The sequence below is a fragment of the Balaenoptera acutorostrata genome, chromosome 3 (genome assembly GCF_949987535.1).
Source record: "Balaenoptera acutorostrata chromosome 3, mBalAcu1.1, whole genome shotgun sequence".
In the NCBI taxonomy this organism is placed as follows: domain Eukaryota; kingdom Metazoa; phylum Chordata; class Mammalia; order Artiodactyla; family Balaenopteridae; genus Balaenoptera; species Balaenoptera acutorostrata.
In genome coordinates this window covers 8,163,931-8,189,797 of record NC_080066.1, presented here as the reverse complement: position 1 = coordinate 8,189,797, position 25,867 = coordinate 8,163,931, and the positions used below count along the sequence as shown (strand labels likewise).

Below are 25,867 nucleotides of genomic sequence, written 5' to 3'. Positions count from 1 at the left end.
AAAGACTATTTGGAATATCACCATCTGGTGTGGAGATTAATGTGCAATCCTGCATTCTGATTTCACTCTCTTCTGGACACAGGAAAAATATTTGAAGGGCAGTGACATAACACAGTGGGGACTTGGTGGGGAAACGCTCTTCACAGTCATAAATTATAAGTATGACCCTGAGCATCAGACAGGCATATTTTTTCCTTCCTGCTTTCCAACGGGTAGAAAATAAATGTAGGCATACAGTTAATTATATATGTGAATGGTGTCGACAAAGAGGAAGTGTGAGGGAAGAAAGGAGAAAATGTTTGTATCCCATGGTTCAGATGAATCAAATCAAATATACCAGACAGACTCGCATTTGGCATCTCCTCATTTAAATGTTTGTGTTACAGAGCATTGATTTTTATGTGTGCCAATAAACATGAAGAAATTATGTTTGATTTTACAAACTCTGAAAAGGACTGTCTATGCTCAGATTTACCCATCACATTTGTCTATTCTTCTCTAATCAGATGGTATAATTCCACATCGAACAAGCTTCTCAGACTGCTGGTACACATGCTCTAAAAATTTAAGTGTCCTGTAATATTTTGTTTCTGATATATCGTTCATTTGTGCAACTGCCTCCATCTCTACTCCTTCCTAAATCTGCTTATTTCTATAGCAGAGAAAATTACTCAAAAGAATAAACAAGTAAGGGGCTTCCAGAGTTGGAGGTATTTTAGTTTCTTTCTTTTTAACGTGTTTCTGCCTCCGCTGCTTCACTCTGTTCTGGGGTTTTATGAAAGGGATGCCATTTCCTTTGTAAAAAAATCCCATGCTTTTGGGTGTTTGCCTAATATCACTCTTATGCTTTGGGAACCAGCTTTTATTTATTCTCTACAGACCCGTTTATTGAAAACGACGGAAAAGAAAGTTCTGTTTATTCTAAGAGTCTGATGGGAAGTGGGCGTTGGGGGGGGCAGAGGGAAAAAAGTGGAATTCTATGCTGCTCGAAAATGAATCAGGAAAAAGACTCTTAGAAGCGGGGTGCTCCTTGCGGTGGGGTGGGAGGGATGGAGACGTGGGTCTGGGCACCCAACTTAGACACATATTAAGAGGCAGTTAAAGAAAGCATCAAGTTGATGTGGGAAATTCCAAATATACAACAATCGGGCTTTGTTCGTAATGGGTTCCATATGTGCCGTTGAGAGTTGTGAAACAGTGAGAGGGAAGGGGGGAGACAGGGGAAGATGGAAATTTCTCCAGCATGACCTGCAGAGAGTCTTTGGCGAGATGGCTTAGGCTTACAGACCCTTCTTCCTCTTTCTCACTTCCTTTCTGCACTGCCCCGTGGAAATACATCTGGAATGCTACCCAATAGCTTGGCTAGATCGATAGACTCTCTTTCCTTTATAAAACCCTGTTCGATTCCGTAACAGTTTTGAACAAAGGATAGGCACATTTTCTAAACCCTTATCTGTCCAAAGCTCTGGGATTCTGTTTGCAAGTGCAGTTCGAGAGGGGGCCATGGGTCAGATCAACTGAGAAGTCACCGTCTCTTTCCTGACCCAGGCCAGGGTAAAGCCCCTGGGAGCTGGATTTATTTATATTTGACTAAATGCAACTTCCTGTTTCCCAGGGGTATTAATGAGTGTTTCGCTGAAGAGCTCAAGGCTTCGTGGCATAGTTCAGATCAGAAGGGACACTTTGATGAACTAAGTGCAAATAAAACAAAAACATATGCCTTTGATTAAAGTTAAAATACATATAGAAGAGAATGTTAATGGAAACAAAAATAACCGTTGGCCAGACTCCCACACATTTGAGCCCCACTCATTCTACCCCCATTCCCTACCCTGGGGGTGTGGAGAGCAGGGTCATTTCTCATGTCAGCACTGGCGCCTCCTCCCAGCTAATAGAGAGCCCTCCCCAGTCCCCACGGAGTAGGTGGACACCTCCCCAGAGAGGTGTGAAGGCTCTCAAAGTTCAGCTTGTGCAAAACGATCTTTCTGACGGTCTTGCTGTGGGTGTTTGAGATTTACACATTTTAAATTGATTATTGAGTCTAAACTATTTATTTCCAGGAGACCATTGTTACACTGTTACAATACAAATATGTTCCTTGGGAGGGGATATGCACTCATACCTTAGCGGATATGACCACTTTAGGAGAGGCGAGGGTAACTTAGGCTTACTGAGTACCCAGCAGTTGCCAGGCAACATGCTGGAAGGTCACCAAGGGTTAACTCCATGGCGGAATTAAGTTCCATTAGCCATGTTTTACAGGTGATGAAACTGGGGCCCAGAGACGGTTAGTAAGTTGACCAAGGTAGCACAGTTAGAACTGCCAGAGCTAAGATGGAAACCAAAGTCAGTCTGGGTGACTTCAGGGCCTGACTTGGTCCCTTACTCTCACCTGCCACTGAGGACTTTATCAGATTACAGCACTTTGGAAATGTAGAAAGGAGATGTATCCATGGGGCCCATCAGGGAAATGGAAAGACCACTGTCTTTGAAAAAGAGAGAATTTCAATCCAGGAAATGGCGATATATTGAGCAGTGCTAGAGTCTTTGGAACCGCTGCCTTGGCGTCCCTTGGAGCTAAGCCTTTGGAGCGGAGTGCAGCCAGCCCTCCCCATCTGTGGGTTCCGCATCCATAGATTCAACCAACCATGGATATAGGTTTTGATCCGTTGCTGGGTGAACCTGCAGATGTGGAACCTGCAGATACGGAGGGCCAACTCTCAGGGACTTGAGCTTCCCCAGGTGTTGGCATCCGCAGGGGTCCTAGAACCAAGCCCCTGCGGATAGCAGTGAGGGACTGTATTACTTAGAGAGAGCATGGTTTTACCACGGTGGCGGATGACACGGTTCCCTGTGCATCAAGGGAACAGCCCAGTGGGCACGGGACAGGCGGGGAGGATGCTGCCGGGCCGGGGTATCAGTGAAGGCTGCTGGGAGATGGCGTAGGGAAGACGCCCCTCTGTTCTAGAGTCCCTGAAGCTGCCGCTTCTGACGCCTCTGGCAGGCCAGCACCCACTCAAGGCTGGTGGAGCTTTTTCTTTAAAGATTTTTTTTTTTAATGTGGACCATTTTTAAAGTTTTTATTGAATTTGTTACAATAATGCTTCCGTTTTATGTTTCGGTTTTTTGGCCACAAGACACGCGGCATCTTAGCTCCCCAACCGGGGATCGAAACCACACCCCCTGCATTGGAAGGCGAAGTCTTTAACCACTGGACCGCCAGGGAAGTCCCTGGTGAAGCTTTGTATTTGTTCGTTTTGAATATGTCCTTCCAGTCTCAGTGAAAGTGTTCACATTCAAACCCTGAAATGAAAATGCATAGGAATCGATGGAGCCATACTTCAGGAAAATCAATGGTCTTGACACACCAAAGCAAGATGTATCCAACCAAATGGTCAGGGATAGCAGGAGGGGAAAGAGGGGGCTGGGGAAGATGGCCTGTCAGGGGGAAAGCCTTTGCTGACGCCAGTGCTGGTGGGAAGCAGGAGAGGGAAGGTTCCACGGGGTGACGTGTGCACGGGTGCGAGCGCTGACCCCCATGTCGGACGGCTGACCGTGCTGGCGCCTGCTAGGCAGCCCTGGGGAAGGCGGGTGACCTCCTGGGAGGACACTGGCAACAGAAATGGGAACCGGTCATCGCATCCTCCTGCCCAGAGTGAGCCTGACATACCAGGACCGAGGGCTCATTCCAGCTGCTGGCCCAGGGCCTGCAGTGACCATCGGGGAGGCTAATCTTTTCGGCCCTTGGCAGGTCCACGTGGATGCCTGACTCACCGCAGACTGTAACTCACCAGCACTAGTCAGCTCACTGGCACTGCTCGATTTTGTTCATTGGGCAGAACGTGAGAAGGGGTCATAGGACACAGAGGTGTCGGCTGGGGGAGGGGACTGAGGGCACGCTGTAGGGAAGGGGGAGGGGTGCCATGATGAAGCTCCAGGGTCAGAGGGCAGCCTGAGGTCCCTGTGAGCCTGGGGTCAGGGTCAAAGGGCAGCGAGCTGAGACGTGTTGGAGGGTGAGCTTAAGCGCCCTTCGGGAAAGAAGGACAGAATCAATCTGAAGAAGGTCATCTCTGGCCTTTCTGTTCATTTTCATTCTTTCTCTGGTGAAAGGTGGAAATGGCTTATATTAGGGAAATGAAGACAACAGAAAGCGGACAGATGAGATGCTTCTCCTAACGTCCATCTCAAGCCACTATTTCTTGTCCGTTAAGCAGGACGTGAAAGGGCTCTTTCTCGGTTTCATTGGCGGTTGCAAGGCAGCAGGGGCCAGCTTCGCCTACACCTACTCCAGGGCTTGCGAGGGAGGGTCTGAAGCCCTCAGGCGACCTCGCCCTGCAGGCTGTCCGGGCAGGGGGAAGAGGCAGAATGGGGAGCCGCAGGCCCGGGGAGAGGGGCTGTGAGGTGCCCGCGGGGAGGGTCACAGGGAAAGGGACCAAGCGCAGCAGCCGCTGGCAGCAAAGGAAGGGGAGGTAAGTCCCATCCCATCCCATCGCCTCGGTTCATCCTAGGTGCTCAGTGTGTTGTGTGAAGGGCGGCTGACAGAGGCTGGGGGCGAAGATTTTACATGGCCAACTGGGAGAGAGTAGAATACTGTGATCTATAATCAAAAATATACATTTGGTCTTAGTCCCCTTTCCTGGCACAGAGCTCTTAAAACCCTCGGAATTTCCTAACAGGTGCCTTTTGTTATGTTCACGGGTGACTTTTAGAAAGTCCCTAGGACACCTAAGGATGGGGCTTGGTTCAGAGGAACCAAGCCTGCGATTGGAGGGCTGGAGCTTTCAGTGCTACCCCACTGACCCCCGGGGAGGGGGGAGGGGCTGGAGGTTGCATCAGTCTCCAGTGGCCGATGATGTAATCAATCATGCCTATGTAAGGAGGCCTCCCTAAAGATCCCAACAGTCCGGGGTTTGGAGAGCTTCGGGGTTAGAGATTTGGGGGAGATTGGTGCACTCACACCTTGCTCTATGCTTCTCTTCCATCTGGCTGTTCCTGAGTTATATCCATTAATAATCAACTGGTAATTTAGTAACTAAAATGTTTCTGAGTCCTGGGAGTTACTCTAGCAAAGGAATCAAACCCCCAAAGGGGGTCTGATTTGTAGCCATCTGGTCAGAAGCTCAGGTGATAACCTGGGCTTGCAGCTGGCGTCTGAAGTGGGGCAGGGCAGTCTTGTAGGACTGAGCCCTCAACCTGTGGGATCCAGTGCCGTCTTCGGGTAGACAGTGTCAGAACTGAGCTGAACTGTAAGACAGCGGCTGGTGCTGGAGAATCGTCGGTGTGGGGACCACTCGCCCCCGACACACTGGTACTGGGTTTGAGGATATTAAGAGGTATCACGTGTGCCTGGGAACCGCAGTGAGGAATCCCCAGCAGTGAGAAAGGGGTCGGGGCAGGGTCTTCAAAGAACCCACAGGAACCCTGCAAGGACAAGACTGGGTTTAAATACCTGCCAGTCCCAGAGACAGACTTTCCTGCCCTGACCTCTCCTACCTTCCCCACACCCAGCATCACCCCACACCAACCCTGAGCTGGGGGACGGGGGCGCTGGAGCCTTGAATGACATTTGGAGTTTTTAACAACTGTCATGTAAAACGGATGAGAGAGTAAATAGGCAGAGATTGACCCAAACACACACGTGAAGACAACACATTCCTAACCAATTTGGAAAATTCCTCCAGCAGGAGGGAGGGAAGCTCTGTCTTTCTTCAACATTCCAGCACCATTTCCATTAGCTCCTAACTCGGCTAACCTGCGTGATTCATGTCACGTCTTATTAGAGTAAGCTGTGACTGAGGCTATGCAAACAGAAATACTGCTGACAGCCATAATTTTCTGTTTGAAAATGGCTGGAATTCAGGCCAAACACGAAACCCAATATCCCTAAGAAGAGAACGTGGGGCAACTCTGGTGTCACCAGACCTCACGTGCCCGGGGCCTGCGGGATTACTGACGGGTCCCCGTGCGGGACAGTGTAGGTTTCTCTTGGTTGGAGCTAAGGTTTGCACTGATGCTATGCATGGTTGGCATTACCCATCTTTGGACAGACTTTCCCTCCTGCTACGGCATTTAGAAGAAACAGTGGGTAGAACTGTAGGGAGCTTGGGTAGGCAGATGAATTTTTCCTTCCCTATTTCTCTCTCTCTTTCTGTCTCAAGCTCCCTTTGCCTAGTTGGGCTCTGTCCTGGGCTTCACTGAACAGTGCCCCTCCATGACCAGCCTGGCAAAGAAAATAAATGAAGCTTCATCTGAATCCTTCAGTTTGACTCCCAATTATCCTTGCTGGGAAAAGGTTTGGTGGATGAGGATGAGTTTACTATTCGCTTCTGAGTTGACACTGCCTGTGGTCTTGTATTCCATACCAAGCTCCACACTGGCCTTGCCCTTGTCTAAACCAATGTTGTCATTTCTTTTCATTGCTTGGGCTGCACATCCTTCATTCAACAATTATTTGACTGAGTGTCTAATAACATAATGGCAACCCCCTTACCCAGCACATTCTATTACAGGCACTCTTTTGAAGGTTTTTAAAAGTACAGTCACTCGTTTAATTCTCACAATACCTTATCAAATAGATAATCTTGTTCTCCCTGGATGAAGAAACCGAAGCAGGGAGCCTTGAAGTCACCTGTCCAAGGTCCCCTGTAAGCAGCCTCACAGTACATGAACTGTTACACTCTCCTAGATGGCTACTGTGTATCAGGTGCTGGGCCAAGAATTGAGGACACAAGAGAACTTTTGCTTATTGGAAGACTTTTTTGTTCCTGAAACTCAGCTCCCCTCTGTGATGGGGAAGTGAAAGGACACCGGCCTTATACCTGAGTTGGCACCTGGAAGGTTACTGCACACCTACCTACCCCACAGGAGGAAATGAAATCATGTTTGTGAAAGTTCTTTGTAAATCTCACACACACACACACACACACACACACACACACACACACACACAGTTTTCCTGTTAACTCTGTCACCACAACAGCCCTCCTGGACCTCACCATCTACCTCTCCCCCTCTTCAAACACAGCCTGCTATGATGGCCATGTTTCATCCGTCTGAATTCCCTAAAGGTCATGCAGCAAGCCCCTTTTTTTGGGGGTGGGTAAAGACGCTTCTTCTCGGAACTTTGAAAACTCCCTCTTGAGGATGTTTCATTTGAGCAGAGAATTTAGCCCAGAATAAGACCCTCTATCCCCATCAACTCAAAAACACACATCCCATCACAAAGGAAACCAGATCTCACCCTCTTCCAGGATAGGGAAGAAGATGTAGCCTGTGCTGATGGAAACCTTGTGTACTAACCAGGCATCCAAGAATCTCCTTCAATCTTTATGGCAATGATCAAGCCAAAGAGAATGTCAAGTGGAAAATATTAATGGCCTGTGAGGAAGATCCGTCCACATTCTGTCTTAGCAACTCGTGCTCCATGGACATCCAGCAACAGGTCCATCAGCATGGTGGCAGGATCATTCAACTATCCACCCATGGAAAGAGTGGTCAGGCAGAGCTCCTGATGGCAAGCAGCTGATGGATCTTATTCCTCCTTAGGAAGCTTCTTCACATGCGACCCGGGTATGATTTGCCCCCATCAGAGCTTCACTTGCCCTTCCCAGCATGAGGCTAAGTCAGGCAATCAATGGCTGCAGCCTGGGATGATGGCTCTTCTGCATGGTGGTAATGGCTAATTGCACGTGCTATTAGGAGTGATGTCACGGCCAGGTCCTGAGGAATCAATAAGATTGCTGGGATGCCTGTGTGATTAAGCAGTAAATAGCCTGACCTGTGTGGGGCTGGCAGTGTAGACTGGCTTTCGAGGCCATTTGCAAAGCCCTTTTTCATGTGCTATCAGTTGTGGATGGATTTTGATAACTAGCATTGATTTGCTATATTTATGAAGTGCTTGCACTGGTTAAACTGTGTAATTGCACCTAGAATGGACAAGTAAATAATTACTTATCTGTGGTATTGACTACCCAGGATTAGCTTAATATATATATGTAGCATACTTTCAAACAGTCAATGGATGTTGACTTTTGATTTTTTTTTTTTAGCTCTCAAATTTCAGTTAAGCATTGGGTGGTAAATGACCAACTCTTAAATCTGCTTCTAATTTCCATGCTTCCTTTTTCCGGGAGGAGAAATTTAACATGTAATTTTCTTCAATAGGAGAATGGTTCATCTTGGTTTAACTGATCCCTCTGATGCTGCAAAAAAGGGTGGTTTCCATTTTGGCCAGCAGATTGCTTTCTTTCCTGTGCCCAGGAACATGTCATTTACAAGGGTAACTGCCCATTTGCCCAGGGGTCTCTGGAATGAGCCACATGGCCTGTATTTTCTCAAGGAGAGGAAAGAAAGCATTTGAATCTGCTAGGAAGATGGGTGTCCAGAAGTCTCATATTGTAGGAATATGCCTTACCTTAAGTGTGCCCTACAGGGGTCCCATAAGTCAAAATGCCAAAGGGTTTCCCAATATCAGATCATGGCCAAAATGGGCAAAATACCTTCAATGGGCAAATCCTTAGATGTAAATGAGGATGGGTGAGGGATTCTGTTACTGTTTGCTTGGGGTACTCCATTCTATTTGAACTTTAAACCTCGGTAGCATGGATACAGATAATAAGACTATTGTGAAACTTGAATGAGACAGTGGAATCACATGTGTAACAACGAGGATGGTCAGAAATGACAATGAGACCAGATTCTGACTTTCATACTATAGAAGAATATATTTTAGATCTTATTCTATTTGCAAGAGGGAATCATTAAAAGTTACTTTTTGAAAGGAAGTGATACTACCTTCCTGAATATTTTGAACTTGAGTGATAAAGGATGAAGTGTAGAATGGAGAGCCAAGGTGTATAGAGACAAGAAGAGCAGTTACAATGTCACTGAAATTGTCCAAACGAGTGATGATTAAGTCCAGAACTAGGATGGTGGTGAGAGGTTGAATACAAGATGTTGGCGAGTTATAAATGCTGGAAGGAAGAACAGTGTTCCTCTTTACCGAGGGATTAGAGGAAGGATGGTCCTATTTAGTTAAGATAAGTACACAGGAGAAGGGGGAGGTTTGGAGAGATGATAATGTGTAGCTCTGGATGGACAGAATTTCTGGTGCCTGAACATTTTGACCTGGTACTGAAGAGGGGAGTCAAGCCTGGACATGTAGGTCTGGATTTCAAGAGCAGACAAATAACCACTAGACAAGTTATTAGTCAAGTGTGAGGGCAGACATTCAAGAACACAAAAATTTACTTCTCAGGCACCTTTTCTTAGGAGCTTACTGGAAGACAATCTCCAGCAAAAGAAAGCTAAACCTACAAAGAGGGGAACATGAGTTCCAAGAAAAGGAGAACAGATCACAGGACTGGTGCAAAGGGAGTTCCCAGAGTACTGGGAAAAAGGAGCCTCAAGAAGACAGTGGTACAAGAGACTTACAGAGCTAGTCCAATTGGTGCAGGAGGATGGAGGGATCCAGGAAGGATGCCTCAAAAAAAGAAAGAAAAAAGGAATAGGTTGAGGGTCTAATGAGTTTGCCAAATTGAGAGGAGAGACACAGCTCTACTGAAGATCGTAGAGAAAAATGCGCGATGGGTACAATAGAATATTAAGTAAGCGAACAATGAAACAAGGCAACTGTTAATTCCTGGAAAAACATAAAGTTGGAAAATCCAGGATATACAATGATACTATACAACTGTCCTCAGCTGTAAACAATATCTTGGTAGTCACAATAAAACTGAATTTTGATTTAAACTGTGATACAGATATATTGAAAAGATAGTAGAGAAGAGATATGTGTGTGCCGGTAGGGATGTGGAGTACGATGGAAGTAAATTTTAAGCCTCATCTTTCAGGGTGGCAGCATAAAATACCAAAAATTGAGTAATTAAGATACCACAGTATAGGGACTTCCCTGGTGGTACGGTGGTTAAGAATCCGCCTGCCAATGCAGGGGACATGGGTTCAAGCCCTGGTCTGGGGAGATCCCACATGCCTCGGAACAACTAAGCCCGTGCGCCACATGTACTGAGCCTGCGCTCCAGAGCCTGCGCGCCACAACTACTGAGCCCATGTGCCACAACTACTGAAGCCCGTGCGCCTAGAGCCCCCGCTCTGCAACAAGAGAAGCCACCGCAATGAGAAGCCTGTGCGCAGAAACGAAGACCCAATGCAGCCAGAAATAAATAAATAAATTAATTAAAAAAAAAAAAAAGAAACCACAGTATAAACAGATGACTGAGAAATCTGAAGCAACAGTTGAAAGTCCATGAGTGCCCCTGGGGAGGGACTCAGAGATGGAAAGAAGGGAAATGGACCCTGGTATTTTTCTTTATAAGTTTTCTAGTACTCTTCAACTTTAACATGTTATGAAAATTGCCACATACACGTATGATTTTGATAAAAACGAGAAACTGTAAAGAGAAGTAACAATGTTCAAGGCGGTTTGAGCCAGAGGAGGCCTGGGAGCAGTGGGTGGTGATTAGAAGGGCACCCATGGCCTTGAGAAGGTGTGCATGGAACGCAGATAGCAGACGCCGGGCTGTGGAAGGAGACCTGGGTTGCCTGGCCTCTTTCTGAATGGACAGATCTGAGTCCAGATACTGGGTTACTTAATCCAACAAGTAAATGTTTCAGGAGACCTGCTTCATTTCGTCTGGTTTCTTTCCCTTCAGTGTATGTTACAGGGCTCTCCGTCCACAGATCTGCTACTGAAATAGCTGTTGAACGCCTAGCCTTTAAACTATACCTCGGAAAGGAGCACCTTAAATCCTCTGAAACAAGATGAGGATAGACAGACAAAAGGAGAAAGGCACATACATCAGCAAGGGCACTGCCATCAATTCTGGAACCAGTCCTGAAGGGTCATTCATGCTTTTGACTCATCACACCTCTTTTTTTTTTTTTTTGTCTATGCCTCGTGGCATGTGGAATCTTAGTTCCCCGACCAGGGATCAAAACGGTGCCCCCTGCAGTGGAAGCGCTGAGCCTTAACCACTGGACCGCCAGGGAAGTCCTGATGTCACCTTTTGAGCTCTTTACTTCGGTGTGGTGTTTGTGTGTGTGTGTGTGCATGCTCATGTACACACACGTGTGTGTTATTTTCTCTTGTGAACCCGGCAGCATCGCAGCTACAAGGGCCCCAGACTGGTGACGACTAATTACAAAACACCAGGCCTGATGTGTTCCTTTTATCTCATCTTGCAGAAGCCTTGCATTCCCACGAAACCCCCAGTGGCCCTTCATAATCCTGGAAAGGAAGTGTCAATATGGAAACAGCTGTTCTTGAGATAGTGAGACGACAGTCTAATGAGCTATGGAGGAAACCCAAGGCTAATGGCACTCAAAAGCAAATATTCTTTCTGGACAATTAGACGCACGTGAGAATGCCTGTAGTGCCTAGGAAGGCGGAGTGGGGGGGACACTGGGCTGTAGATGTCACGCCCCCTCATTCTTACATGGGTTTTTATCCTCCTAAGCCCTGTGGGATGTCGAACACTCCCTGGCTCTCTCCTGGGAGGTGGAGACCCAGGTCCCCTTGCTAAATGGCCCCACCAGGGGAGCCCAGCTGGAGAGCAGAAGCCAAGCACAGCCCGTGGCCAGTGCTCTATCCCCCTGCCGGCTGCTGCACGAGTTCAGGACCGGGTACCTCCTGCCATTTCGGAAGCAGGCAGGAGAAACGGCCAGAGGCAGGTCTGGTTGAGGCAGGGAGCCAGCGCTGTGCCTCGACAGAACCCAAATCCCTGATCATTCAAAGGGGAAGGTTAGGTGGTGAGAGTGAGAGAGAGCTTTAAGGGCGAAGAAATGGGAAATTACTTTTTATGGTTAGGGACTTAAAACCAATGCCTTTTCCAGGGGAAGGCAAAGGGAAGAAGAAGACTAACTTGCCCAGTGCCTCCTCTGCATCAGGCATGGCCCTGGGCACTTGCTCTAAATGACCTCTTTAAACCTTCACTGTGATCCTGTAACCTGGGTAGTATTACCTACACTTTATTGACAAGGAAATCAGAGCTCAGAAAGATTAAACACTTGCCGACCTGGGGTTGAGACCCCAAGTCCGTGTGATGTTGAAACTCATTCTCAGCATTCTTCAGGGATGTGTATGTGGAGATGCATCAGAGCATTCTGTTCTTTTTTTTTTTTTTTTTTTAATTTTATAGCTACTTTATTTATTTATTTATTTTATTTTTTTGGCTGTGTTGGGTCTTCGGTTCGTGCGAGGGCTTTCTCCAGTTGCGGCAAGCGGGGGCCACTCTTCATTGCGGTGCGGGGACCGCTCTTCATCGCGGTGCGCGGGCCTTTCACTTATCGCGGCCCCTCCCGTTGCGGGGCACAGGCTCCAGACGCGCAAGCTCAGTAGCTGTGGCTCACGGGCCCAGCTGCTCCGTGGCATGTGGGATCTTCCCAGACCAGGGCTCGAACCCGTGTCCCCTGCATTAGCAGGCAGATTCTCAACCACTGCGCCACCAGGGAAGCCCCGAGCATTCTGTTCTTAACAAGAAGAAACTATTTCACCAGAGCCTAAACAGTTGAGGTTGTATCAGAGTATAACCTACTTGGGGGAAGGGAAATGCCAACTCCAGCTTCCTCCTCCTCCCATCCTGTCCCACCTAAAGGAGGGAAAATCCCTGAGAAGTACTGTGAAGTTCACAGTCCAAGGGCACAGGCTCCTAAAAGACTGAGACCTCACGTAGGAGTGTAGAATGCCCCATCGCCGGCCTCACCACAACGTTACTAAAAGCCTGTTCCCCACAGGTCTCTTTACACAGTACGTCCTGTCCACCATGAAGTTACAAGGCATCCTCAGAGGCGAGAAACAGTTTGAAGAGACTGAACAAACATCAGAGCCAGAGTCAGCTAGGGCAGGAATGTTGGAATTAAATCAGACCAGGAACTAACAAACAGACAAACAATAACAACCACAACAAAAACAGTGATTTTTATCCTAAGGGCCTTAATGGAAAAAGTTGACTATATGAAGGAACAGACAGATAACAAAAACAGAGAGATGGAAATTCTAAGAAAGAATCAAAAAGAAATTCTAGGGATCAAAAACACTGTGACAGCAATGAAGAATTGCCTTTGATGGTTTCATCAGTAGACTGGACACTGCTGAGGAAAGAATCTCTGAGCTTGAGGATATGACAACAGAAACTCCTAAAACTGAAAAACAAAGAGAAAAAAGACTGGAAAAAAAAAACCCAAAACAGAATAGAATACCCAAGAACTGTGGGACAACTACAAAATGTGTAACATATGCATAATGGAAACAGGAGAAGAAAGAGAGGAAAAAAACCAGAAGCAATGTGTGAGGAAATAATGACTGAGAATTTCCCAAAATTCAGGGTCAGGCCCAAAACCACAGATCTAGAAAGCTCAGAGAATACCAAACCAGATAAATCCCCCTCCCCGACCTAAAAAACCCCCAAACCAACCCCCCACCACAAAACCACACACACAATCCCCCACCCCACAAGAAACCAAACTACACCTCAGCATATCATAGTCAAACTTCAGAAGATCAAACATAAAGAAAAATATCTTTTTTTAAAAAAAAATTCTTGTTCATATTCTTTTCCATTATGGTTTATTACAGGATATTGAATATAGTTCCCTGTGCTCTACAGTAGGACCTTGTTGTTTATCCATCCTATATATAATAGTTTGCATTTGATAATCCCAAATTCCCAGTCCTTCCCTCTCCCACCCTCCCTCCCCCTTGGCAACCACAAATCTGTTCTCTATGTCTCCTGAGTCTGTTTCTGTTTCATAGATAAGTTCATTTGTGTCATATTTTAGATTCCACATATAAGTGATAGCATATGATATTTGTTTTTCTCTTTCTGGTTTACTTCACTTATGATAATCTCTAGGTCCATCCATGTTGCTACAAATGGCATTATTTCATTCTTTTTTATGGCAGAGTAGTATTCCACTGTATATATGTACCACATCTTCTTTATCCATTCATCAGTTAATGGACATTTAGGTTGCTTCCATGTCTTGGCTATTGTAAATAGTGCTGGTATGAACATAGGGGTGCATGTATGATAAAGAAAAAAACTTGAGAGAAGCCAGAGGTTAGATGGATTCACTGGTGCATTCTACCAAACATTTATGGAAGAAAGTACACCAATTCTTTACAATCTTTTCCAGAAGATGGAAGCAGAGAGAAGACTTCCTAAATCATTCTATGAAACCAGCATTGCTCTAATAGCAAAACCAGACAAAGATATTGCTAGAAAAGAAAACTACACACTGATATCTCTCATGAACATAAATGCAAAAATACTCAACAAAGTATTAGCAAATTGAATACAACAGGTATAAAAAGAATTATATACCATGCCCAAATGGCATTTACCCCAGGTATACAAGGCTGTTTCAACATTCAAAAATTAACTAATGTATTTCATCATATCAAAAAGCTAGAGAAGAAAAATCACATGATCATATCAGTATATGCAGAGAAGGATTTTGACAAAATCCAACACCCATTCATGATAAAAACTCTCAGTAATCTAGGACTAGAGGTAAACTTCCTTAACTTGATAAAGAATACCCTCAAAAACCTACAACTAACATCATACTTAGTGGTGAGAAACTTGAAGTTTTCCCACTAAGACCAGGAACAAGCCAAGGTTTGTCCTTCTCATCATTCTTTTCAACATCTTACTGAACAAAGTCCTGGCTAATACAGTAAGACAAGAAAAAGAAATAAAAGTTATATAGATTTGGAAAGAAAAAATAAATCTATCTTTGTTCACAAATGACATGATTGTCCATGTAGAACATCTGAAAGAACTGACAAAAATACTCCTGGAACTAATAAGTGATTATAGGAAGGTTACAAGATACAAAGTTAATATACAAAAGTCAATTGCTTTCCTATATACCAGCAATGGAAAAGTGGAATTTAAAATTAAAAATATATTACCATTTATATTAGCACCCCCCAAGATGAAAAATTTAGGTATAATTCTAACAAAATATTCACAAGATCTATATGAGTGAAATGAGAAAACTCTCGCGAGAGATAGCAAAGAAGAAATAAATAAATGGAGAAATATTCCATGTTCATGGATAGGAAGGCTCAATACTGTCAAAATATCAGTTCTTCCCAACTTGATCTATATGTTTAATATAATCTCAATCAAAATCCCAGCAAGTTATTTTATGGATATCAACAAACTGATTGTGAACTTTATATGGAGAGGCAAAAGACCCAGATTAGTTGGTGGAAAAAAACAGAGTCAGAGAGCTGACACTACCTAACTTCAAGACTTACTAGAAAATTACACTAATTAGGACAGTATGGCATTGGTACAAGGATAGATAAATAGAACAATGTAACAGAATAGAGAGCCCAGAAATAGACCTACATAAATAAAGCCAACTGTTCTTTGGCGAAGGAGCAAAGGTAGTAGAATGGAGCAAAGGCAATCTTTCCAACAAGTGGCATTGGAACAACTGGACATCCACATGCAAGAAAATGAATCTAGGCACAGACCTTATACTCTTCACAAAAATTAACTCAAAATGGATTACAGACTTAGATGTAAAACATGAAACTATAAAACTCCAAGAAGATAACATAGGAGAAAACCTAGATGACCTTGGATATGGTAATACCTTTTTAGACATAACACCAAGGTAAGATCCATGAAAGAAATAGTTGATAAGCTGGACTTCATTAAAGTGAAAAACTTCTGCTTTGCAAAACATAATATTAAGAGAATGAGAAGAAACTTCATAGACTGGGAAAAAATATTTGTAAAAGACATATCTGACAAATGACTGGTAACGAAATATACAAAGAACTCTTAAAACTCAATAAGAAAGCAAACAGCCAGGTTTAAGATGGACAAAAGGGACTTCCCTGGTGGCGCAGTGGTTAAGAACCCACCTGCCAGTGCAGGGAACATGGGTTTGAGCCCTGGTCCGAGAGGATCCAACATGTCTTGAAGCAGCTAAGCCCATGCACCACAACTACTGAGTCTGTGCTCTAGAGTCTGCGAGCCACAACTACTGAGCCCACGTGCCACAACTACTGAAGTCCATGCACCTAGAGCCCATGCTCTGCAACAAGAGAAGCCACTGCAATGAGAAGCCCTTGCACTGCAACGAAGAGCAGACCCCGCTCACCACAACTGGAGAAAGCCCGTGGGCAGCAACGAAGACCCAACACAGCCAAAAATAAATACATGAATGAATAAATAAATAAATTTATTAAAAAAAAAAAGATGGACAAAGGACCTGAGCAGACACCGCACCAAAGAAGATATACAGAAGTGTCAGCGCAGCCATTTCTCACTATGCACTCTGATCTGAAGTGCCAGGTGTGAGGCCTCTGCATGAAGCACACTGTGAACAAGTGAAACTAGATGAAGCACAAAGGAAAAGAAAAAAAAAAAAAGCAAGCTGCAAACCCTCTGAAAAAAATGTCTCTGCACCTCTAGCTCTTGCAGAGGGAGGGTGGTGTCTTCAGTGGAGTCTCCTATTGCAGGGGGACCTTCAAGATGGTGGAGGAGTAAGACGTGGAGATCACCTTCCTCCCCACAAATACATCAAAAATACATCTACATGTAGAACTACTCCTACAGAACACCTACTGAACGCTGGCAGAAGACCTCAGATTTCCCAAAAGGCAAGAAAATCCCCACGTACCTGGCTGTGTGGCTGACAGGGGCTTGGTGCTCCGGCCGGGTGTCAGGCCTGAGCTTCTGAGGTGGGAGAGCTGAGTTCAGGACATTGGACTACCACAGACCTCCTGACCCCACATAATATCAATCGGCGAGAGCACTCCCAGAGATCTCCATCTCAATGCTGAGACCCAGCTCCACCCAACAGCCAGCAAGCTCCAGTGCTGGATGCCCCATGCCAAACAACTAGCAAGACAGGAACACATCCCCACCCATTAGCAGAGAGGCTGCCTAAAATCATAATAAAGTCACAGACACCCCAAAACACACCAGCAGATGCGGCCCTGCCCACCAGAAAGACAAGATCCAGCCTTATCCACCAGAACACAGACACCAGTCCCTTCCACCAGGAAGCCTACACAACCCACTGAACCAACCTTACCCACTGGGGGTAGACACCAAAAACAATGGGAATTACGAACATGCAGCCTGTGAAAAGGAGACCCCAAATGCGGTAAGTTAAGCAAAATTAGAAGACAGAGAAACACACAGCAGATGAAGGAGCAAGGTAAAAACCCACCAGACCAAACAAATGAAGAGGAAATAGGCAGTCTACCTGAAAAGGAATTCAGAGTAATGATAGTAAAGATGATCCAAAATCTTGGAAATAGAATGGAGAAAATACAAGACATGATTAACAAGGACGTAGAAGAACTAAAGAGCAAACAAACAATGATGAACAACACAATACATGAAATTAAAAACTCTCTAGAAGGAATCAATAGCAGAATAACTGAGGCAGAAGAACGGATAAGTGAGTGGAAATAACTACCACAGAGCAGAATAAAGAAAAAAGAAGGAAAATAATTGAGGACAGTCTCAGAGACCTCGGGGACAAGATTAAATGCACCAACATTCGAATTACAGGGGTCCCAGAAGAAGAAGAGAAAAAGAAAGGGTCTGAGAAAATATTTGAAGAGATTATAGTTGAAAACTTCCCTAATATGGGAAAGGAAATAATCAAGTCCAGAAAGCGCAGAGAGTCCAATACAGGATAAATCCAAGGAGAAACATGCCAAGACACATATTAATCAAACTATCAAAAAATAAATACAAAGAAAAATTTTAAAAGCAGCAAGGGAAAAACAACAAATAACGCACAAGGGAATCCCCATAAGGTTAACAGCTGATCTTTCAGCAGAAACTCTGCAAGCCAGAATGGAGTGGCAGGACATATTTAAAGTGATGAAAGGGAAAAACCTACAACCAAGATTACCAAGTAAGGATGTCATTCAGATTCGATGGAGAAATTAAAACCTTTACAGACAAGCAAAAGTTAAGAGAATTCAGCACCACCAAACCAGCTCTACAACAAATGCTAAAGGAACTTCTCTAGGCAGGAAACACAAGAGAAGGAAAAGACCTACAAAAACAAACCCAAAACAATTAAGAAAATGGTAATAGGAACATACATATCGATAATAACTTTAAATATAAATGGATTAAATGCTCCAACCAAAAGACAAAGACTGAAAGAATGGATACAAAAACAAGACCCATATATATGCTGTCTACAAGAGACCCACTTCAGACCTAGGGACACATACAGACTGAAAGTGAGGGGATGGAAAAAGATATTCCATGCTAATGGAAATCAAAAGAAAGCTGGAGTAGCAATACTCATATCAGATACAATAGAGTTTGGTTTTTTTTTAACATTTTTATTGGAGTATAATTGCTTTACAACGGTGTGTTAGTTTCTGCTTTATAACAAAGTGAATCAGTTATACATATACATATTATCCCCATATCTCTTCCCTCTTCCGTCTCCCTCCCTCCCACCCTCCCTATCCCACCCTTCTAGCTGGTCACAAAGCACCAAGCTGATCTCCCTGTGCAAAACAGAGTTTAAAATAAAGACTATTATAAGAGACAAAGAAGGACACTACATAATGATCAAGGGATCAATCCAAGAAGAAGATATAATAATTGTAAATATTTATGCACCCAACATAGGAGCACCTCAATACATAAGGCACTAACAGCCATAAAAGGGGAAATCAACAATAACAAAATAATAGTGGGGGATTTTAACACCCCAATTTCACCAATGGACAGATCATCCAAAATGAAAATAAGTAAGGAAACACAAGCTTTAAATGACACATTAAACAAGATGGACTTAATTGATATTTACAGGACATTCTATCCAAAAACAACAGAATACACTTTCTTCTCAAGTGCTCATGGAACATTCTCCAGGATAGATCATATCTTAGGTCACTAATCAAGCCCTGTTAAATTTAAGAAAACTGAAATCATATCAAGTATTATTTCCAGCCACAACGCTATCACACTAGATATCAATTACAGGAAAAAAACTGTAAAAAATACAAACACATGGAGGCTAAATAATACACTACTAAATAACCAAGAGATCACTGAAGAAATCAAGGAGGAACTTAAAAAATACCTAGAAACAAATAACAATGAAAACACGACAACCCAAAACCTACGGGATGCAGCAAAAGCAGTTGTAAGAGGGAAGTTTATAGCAATACAATCCTACCTCAAGAAACAAGAAAAATCTCAAATAAACAACCTAACCTTACACCTAAAGCAATTAGAGAAAGAAGAACAAAAAAACCCCAAAGTTAGCAGAAGGAAAGAAATCATAAAGATCAGATCAGAAATAAATGAAAAAGAAATGAAGGAAACAATAGCAAAGATCAATAAAACTAAAAGCTGGTTCTTCGAGAAGATAAACAAAATTGATAAACCATTAGCCAGACTCATCAAGAAAAAAAGGGAGAAGACTCAAATCCACAGAATTAGAAATGAAAAAGGAGAAGTAACAACTGGCACTGCAGAAATACAAAGGATCATGAGAGATTACTACAAGCAACTATATGCCAATAAAATGGACAACCTGGAAGAAACGGACAAATTCTTAGAAAGCTATAACCTTCCAAGACTGAACCAGGAAGAAATAGAAAATATAAACAGACCAATCACAAGCACTGAAATTGAAACTGTGATTAAAAATCTCCCAACAAACAAAAGCCCAGGACCAGATGGCGAATTCTATCAAACATTTAGAGAAGAGCTAACATCTATCCTTCTCAAACTCTTCCAAAATATAGCAGAGGGAGGAACACTCCCAAACACATTCTATGAGGCCTCCATCACCCTGATACCAAAACCAGACAAAGATGTCACAAAAAAAGAAACCTACAGGCCAATATCACTGATGAACATAGATACAAAAATCCTCAACAAAATACTAGCAAACAGAATCCAACAGCACATTAAAAGGATCATACACCATGATCAAGTGGGGTTTATCCCAGGAATGCAAGGATTCTTCAATATACGCAAATCAATCAATGTGATACACCATATTAACAAACTGAAGGCGAAAAACCATATGACAATCTCAATAGATGCAGAAAAAGCTTTTGACAAACTTTAGCACCCATTTATGATAAAAACTCTCCAGAAAGTAGGCATAGAGGGAACCTACCTCAACATAATAAAGGCCATATATGACAAACCCACAGCCAACATCGTTCTCAATGGTGAAAAACTGAAACCATTTTCTCTAAGATCAGGAACAAGATAAGGTTGCCCATTCTCACCACTATTATTCAACATAGTTTTGGAAGTTTTAGCCAAGCCAATCAGAGAAGAAAAAGAAATAAAAGGAATCCAATTTGGAACAGAAGAAGTAAAACTGTCACTGTTTGCAGATGACATGATACTATACATAGAGAATCCTAAAGATGCCACCAGAAAACTACTAGAGCTAATCAATGAATTTGGTAAAGTAGCATGATACAAAATTCATGCACAGAAATCTCTTGCATTCCCATACACTAACGACGAAAAATCTGAAAGACAAATTAAGGAAACACTCCCATTTACCACTGCAACAAAAAGAATAAAATACCTAGGAATAAACCTACCTAAGGAGACAACAGTCCTGTATGCAGAAAACTAGAAGACACTGATGAAAGAAATTAAAGATGATACGAACAGATGGAGAGATATACCATGCTCTTGGATTGGAAGAATCAACACTGTGAAAATGAGTATACTACCCAAAGCAATCTACAGATTCAATGCAATCCTTATCAAACTACCAATGGTATTTTTCACAGAACTAGAACAAAAAATTTCACAATTTGTATGGAAACACAAAAGACCCCAAATAGCCAAAGCAATCTTGAGGAAAAAAAACAGAGCTGGAGGAATCAGGCTCCCTGACTTCAGACTATACTACGAAGCTACAGTAACCAAGACAGTATGGTACTGGCACAAAAACAGAAATATAGATCAATGGAACAGGATAGAAAGCCCAGAGATAAACCCATGCACACATGGTCACCTTATCTTTGATAAAGGAGGTAAGAATATACAATGGAGAAAAGACGGCCTCTTCAATAAGTGGTGATGGGAAAACTGGACAGCTACATGTAAAAGAATGAAATTAGAACACTCCCTAACACCATACACAAAAATAAACTGAAAATAGATTAAAGACCTATATGTAAGGCCAGACACTATAAAACTCTTAGAGGAAAAGATAGGCAGAACACTCTATGACATAAATCAGAGCAAAATCCTTTTTGACCCACCTCCTAGAAAAATGGAAAGAAAACCAAAAATAAACAAATGGGACCTAATGAAACTTAAAAGCTTTTGCACAGCAAAGGAAACCATAAACAAGATGAAAAGACAACCCTCAGAATGGGAGAAAATATTTGCAAATGAAGCAACTGACAAAGGATTAATCTCCAAATTATACAAGCAGCTCATGCAGCTCAATATCAAAAAAACAAACAACCCAATCCAAAAATGGGCAGAAGACCTAAATAGACATTTCTCCAAAGAAGATATATAGATTGCCAACAAACCCAAGAAAGGATGCTCAACATCACTAATCATTAGAGAAATGCAAATCAAAACTACAATGAGGTATCACCTCACACCAGTCAGAATGGCCACCATCAAAAAAATCTACAAACAATAATGCTGGAGAAGGTGTGGAGAAAAGGGAACCCTCTTGCACTGTTGGTGGGAATGTAAATTGATACAGCCACTATGGAGAACAGTATGGAGGTTCCCTAAAAAACTAAAAATGGAACTACCATATGACCCAGCAATCCCACTACTGGGCATATACCCTGAGAAAACCATAATTCAAAAAGAGTCATGTACCACAATGTTCACTGCAGCACTATTTACAATAGCCAGGACATGGAAGCAACCTAAGTGTCCATCGACAGATGAATGGATAAAGAAGATGTGGCACATATATACAATGGAATATTACTCAGCCATAAAAAGAAATGAAATTGAGTTATTTGTAGTGAGGTGGATGGACCTAGAGTCTGTCATACAGAGTGAAGTAAGTCAGACAGAGAAAAACAAATACCGTATGCTAACACATATATATGGAATCTAAAAAAAAAAATGTGTTCTGATGAACCTATGGGCAGGACAGAATAAAGATGCAGACATAGAGAATGGACTTGAGGACACGGGGGTCAGGGAAGGGTAAGCTGGGACAAAGTGAGAGAGTAGCATTGACATATATACACTACCAAATGTAAAATAGCTAGCTAGTGGGAAGCAGCTGCATAGCACAGGGAGATCAGCTAAGTGATTTGTGACCACCTAGAGGGGTGGGATAGGGAGGGTTGGAGAGAGACGGAAGAGGGAGGGGATATGGGGATAGATGTATACATTGAGCTGATTCACTTTGTTATACAGCAGAAACTAATACAACATTGTAAAGCAATTATACGCCAATAAAGACGTTAAAAAAAAAAAGATATACAGATGGCAAGTGAGCACATGAAAAGATGTTCAAAATCATATATCATTAAAGAAATTAAGACAATGATGAGATACCACTACATACCTATTAGAATGGCCAAAATCCAAAACATTGATAACACCAAATGTTGTTGAGGATGTGAAGTAACAGGAGCTCTCATTCAGGGGGAATGCAAAATGGCACAACCATTTTGGAAGGTAATTTGGCCGTTTCTTGCAAAACTAAATATACTCTTACCATACAATCCAGCAGTCAAGCTCCTTGGTATTTCCTCAAATGTATTGAAACTTATGTCCACACAAAAACCTGCACATGGATTTTTACAGAAGTTTATTCATAATTGCCAAAACTTGGAAACAAACAAGTTGTTTTTCAGTAGGTGAATGAATAAATAAACTGTGGTACATCCATACAATGGAATATTATTCAGCACTGAAAAGAAATGAGCTATCAAGCCGTGAAAAGAAATGGAGGAAACTTAAAAATCATATTGCTAAGTGAAAGATGCCAATCTGAAAAGGATACATACTGTATGATTCCAACTATATGACATTCTGGAAAAGGCAAAACTATGGAGTCAGTAAAAAGATTAGTGGTTGCCAGGCATTAGGGGAGAGTGATGGATGAAGAGATGGAGCACAGAGGATTTTTAGGGCCGTGAAACTATCTTGTGTGACACAGCGGTGGTGGATACATGTAATTATACATTTGTCCAAACAACACCAAGAATGAACCCTAATGTAAAATACTGACTTTTTGTGATAATGATGTGTCAATGTAGGTCCATCAGTTGTAACAAATGTACCACTCTTGTAGGGGATAGCCACAGTGAGTGTGTGGGGATGGGGGGATATGGGAAATCTTTGTACTTTCTGCTCCATTTTGCTGTGAATCTAAAAACTAGTCTAAAAGTATTTTTTATAAATTAAAAAAATAGTGTGGGGAGGTTGATCTAGAGATGATAATGGTAGGATGAAATGGAGGAGAAACGCTGGACGCAGGGTAATAATTAGATGGTTAGTCCAAGTGAGAGGTAGTAAGGACCTAAACCAGTGCCATGAAATTATGGGTTGTGTTTACCGAGAAGGATGGAGTGTATGACTGCAGTCCCCTCCAGCAGCTTCCAAACAAGATTATGGAGGTGGAAGTATTGGGGAAAGAACACAGGGATGGGGGCAGTCAAGGAGAGAAGGGTGACGCATTAATGACTTTGTGGTATTTAAATAAAACAGCTTCTGGATTCATTCCTCTCCCCCAAGCCAAACTCACCCCGAACCTCTGGTATGCCACAGACACCCACCGCCACGAGACCCCAGAGCCACTGCCACCCACCACCAGCCCCTACCACGGCAGGCTGAGGCTCTCAGCTATCAAAGAAACTCCCTGCTGTTCTGTCTCTGTTGTTCAGTCTCTATTTATACTTCAGATAAAGTAAGGATACCGGCCGTGAATCTCCCATCACTGGAAACCCAGAAGGACCCTCTCCATTCTTGACAGCTTTCTTTCTTAAGGCATAACTTCCCGACCCTACAGTCAGAACGACCGCGAGTCACTGAGATCCTGGTACCCAGCCCTGGAAAGGCTGATTCCCTCTGGGAATCCTGCCAGCATCATGTTGCCTCAATTTGAAGACAAATTATAAATTAATAAAGAAAAAAAACCCCAGACTTTCACGTCTGCCAAAACACACCATTCCCTGAAAGGTTCCTGAAAGGGCCTCAGTGATGCATAGTATAGAAAGAGCCAACCCTCTAAAAGCCTTTTCCAGATTCAAGAGGCAGACTAGCCTGTCCTTGAAATGTTACCCCAGCTGCCTTTCCCAGGGCAGAGCCGGTGTTGTTCTTGGAAGGAGAACACCTCCAGCTGGGTTACCACCTGCATGTTTCACACAGTCTGGAGTTCCCTAAGCCCCCGCCAAGAACACAAAACAGACAGACCTATCACGGACAGAAAACCTCCAGAAAAGACTGAGAAAGATTGTGGTCGGCGTGGAGGTAGCAATGCTGTTTAGGTTGCTATGAACGCCGGGGATTTTCAAAGATTGTGTTTCTGAGCTCATCACAGGCACAGAAGTGTCCTTGTCAGCTGCTTTTTCTTTAAAAGAGAGTCACTCGAAAAGTCTCACCCCATAAAATCAACTCCTGAGGAAGTCTTGGTAACCTAACACCTACGAAAGAGGCAGGGATCCAGGCCCTGGAGAGGGGAGTTCTCACTCTACCCTGTCTTCCGCCTTCTCCATTGGAAGAGCACAGACTTTTCAGTATACCCTCTCCCTTTTTTCAGGAGCAATGACTTCACTTTACAAATGAATCTGATTCTCCTAGGCAATGCCTTCTGAAACTGCTTTGGTCTCTTCTGGCAAATGTTTTCTATTTCTTCACCCCATTCATTCAACTTCTGCATGTTACTTGGTTTAAAAAGCTGCTTCCCTGCTATGTAATCTGTATAGACCAATCCGCACAGCTCAGGCACTTAGTGACTTTACAGTTTTCTCCCCCCAGAGGCCCACGAGGAAGAAATTAACAGCACGGTGAGGATTGGATGATTGTGGAAGAGAATCAGACTCAGTGATGGGGACAGGGAGACTCTGGGGGTGGCAGAAGAGGGTCTGCCTTTACTTACAAACACATCCATGAGCAGGTGTTCCAGCGTCACCTCAAAGTCCTCCAGTCTGGCAGCTAAAGTCATAACGAATGATCCGATGGGTGATCAGGCCCCACTGACGACCCAAACTTGCAAACTCTTCCGCTCAGAACACGCGGAGACAAATTTAGTCACAAGGCAGAATCGCTGCTAATGGGAGGCGGAAACCCTCAAAAGAGAACAGAGCATTGCAGACTGTCTGGCTGGAGCTTCGTAGCCAGAAATCTTACAGGATTGAAAAAAAAAAAAAAAGCTGTATTAAGGATGCTGTGGGACCAGACTGGGCACAAAGTGATGTCACCAGGTGAAGAATCCAGCTACTGCCTGACTCTTGATAACTTCACGGTCCAAGGTGTGGTAGGAAACACAGGGAAACCCTGGTGGTGGGTGAAAGAGAGAGAGAAAGCAAGATGGGGTGAGTAGGGAGAGTGGGAAAAAATGGAATAAACCGTCTGACTCTGATATTTATAGGGCCACATGTTTTTGACTCCAGCCCGTTTCTCAGTTCGTTTGTGACCTTTCATAAACGGCCAAACACACTGGAGCGTATTGTAGAATGGGGGCAGTGGGTCCTACAGAAGTTGGCTGTGACCAATGCTAGGGCAATTCACACAGACACGCCATCAATGGTTCTTTGTGAAACACCCATCAGACCTTGTTCTGTACACGATGACAGAAAAGCACATAGTCTTGTGAAAAACAAGGAAACGAAATTTCTCCTCAGAATATTATTAGATCCTTAGAC

The 25,867-nt window shown here is 43.4% G+C and overlaps 1 protein-coding gene across 2 annotated transcripts in view; it reads right to left on the bottom strand.

Moving 5' to 3' along the window:
* The window catches only part of FRMD4A (FERM domain containing 4A), a 474,406-nt gene that overhangs the window by 332,897 nt on the left and 115,642 nt on the right, over positions 1-25,867 (bottom strand). The gene's annotated exons all lie outside the window — the stretch shown is intronic.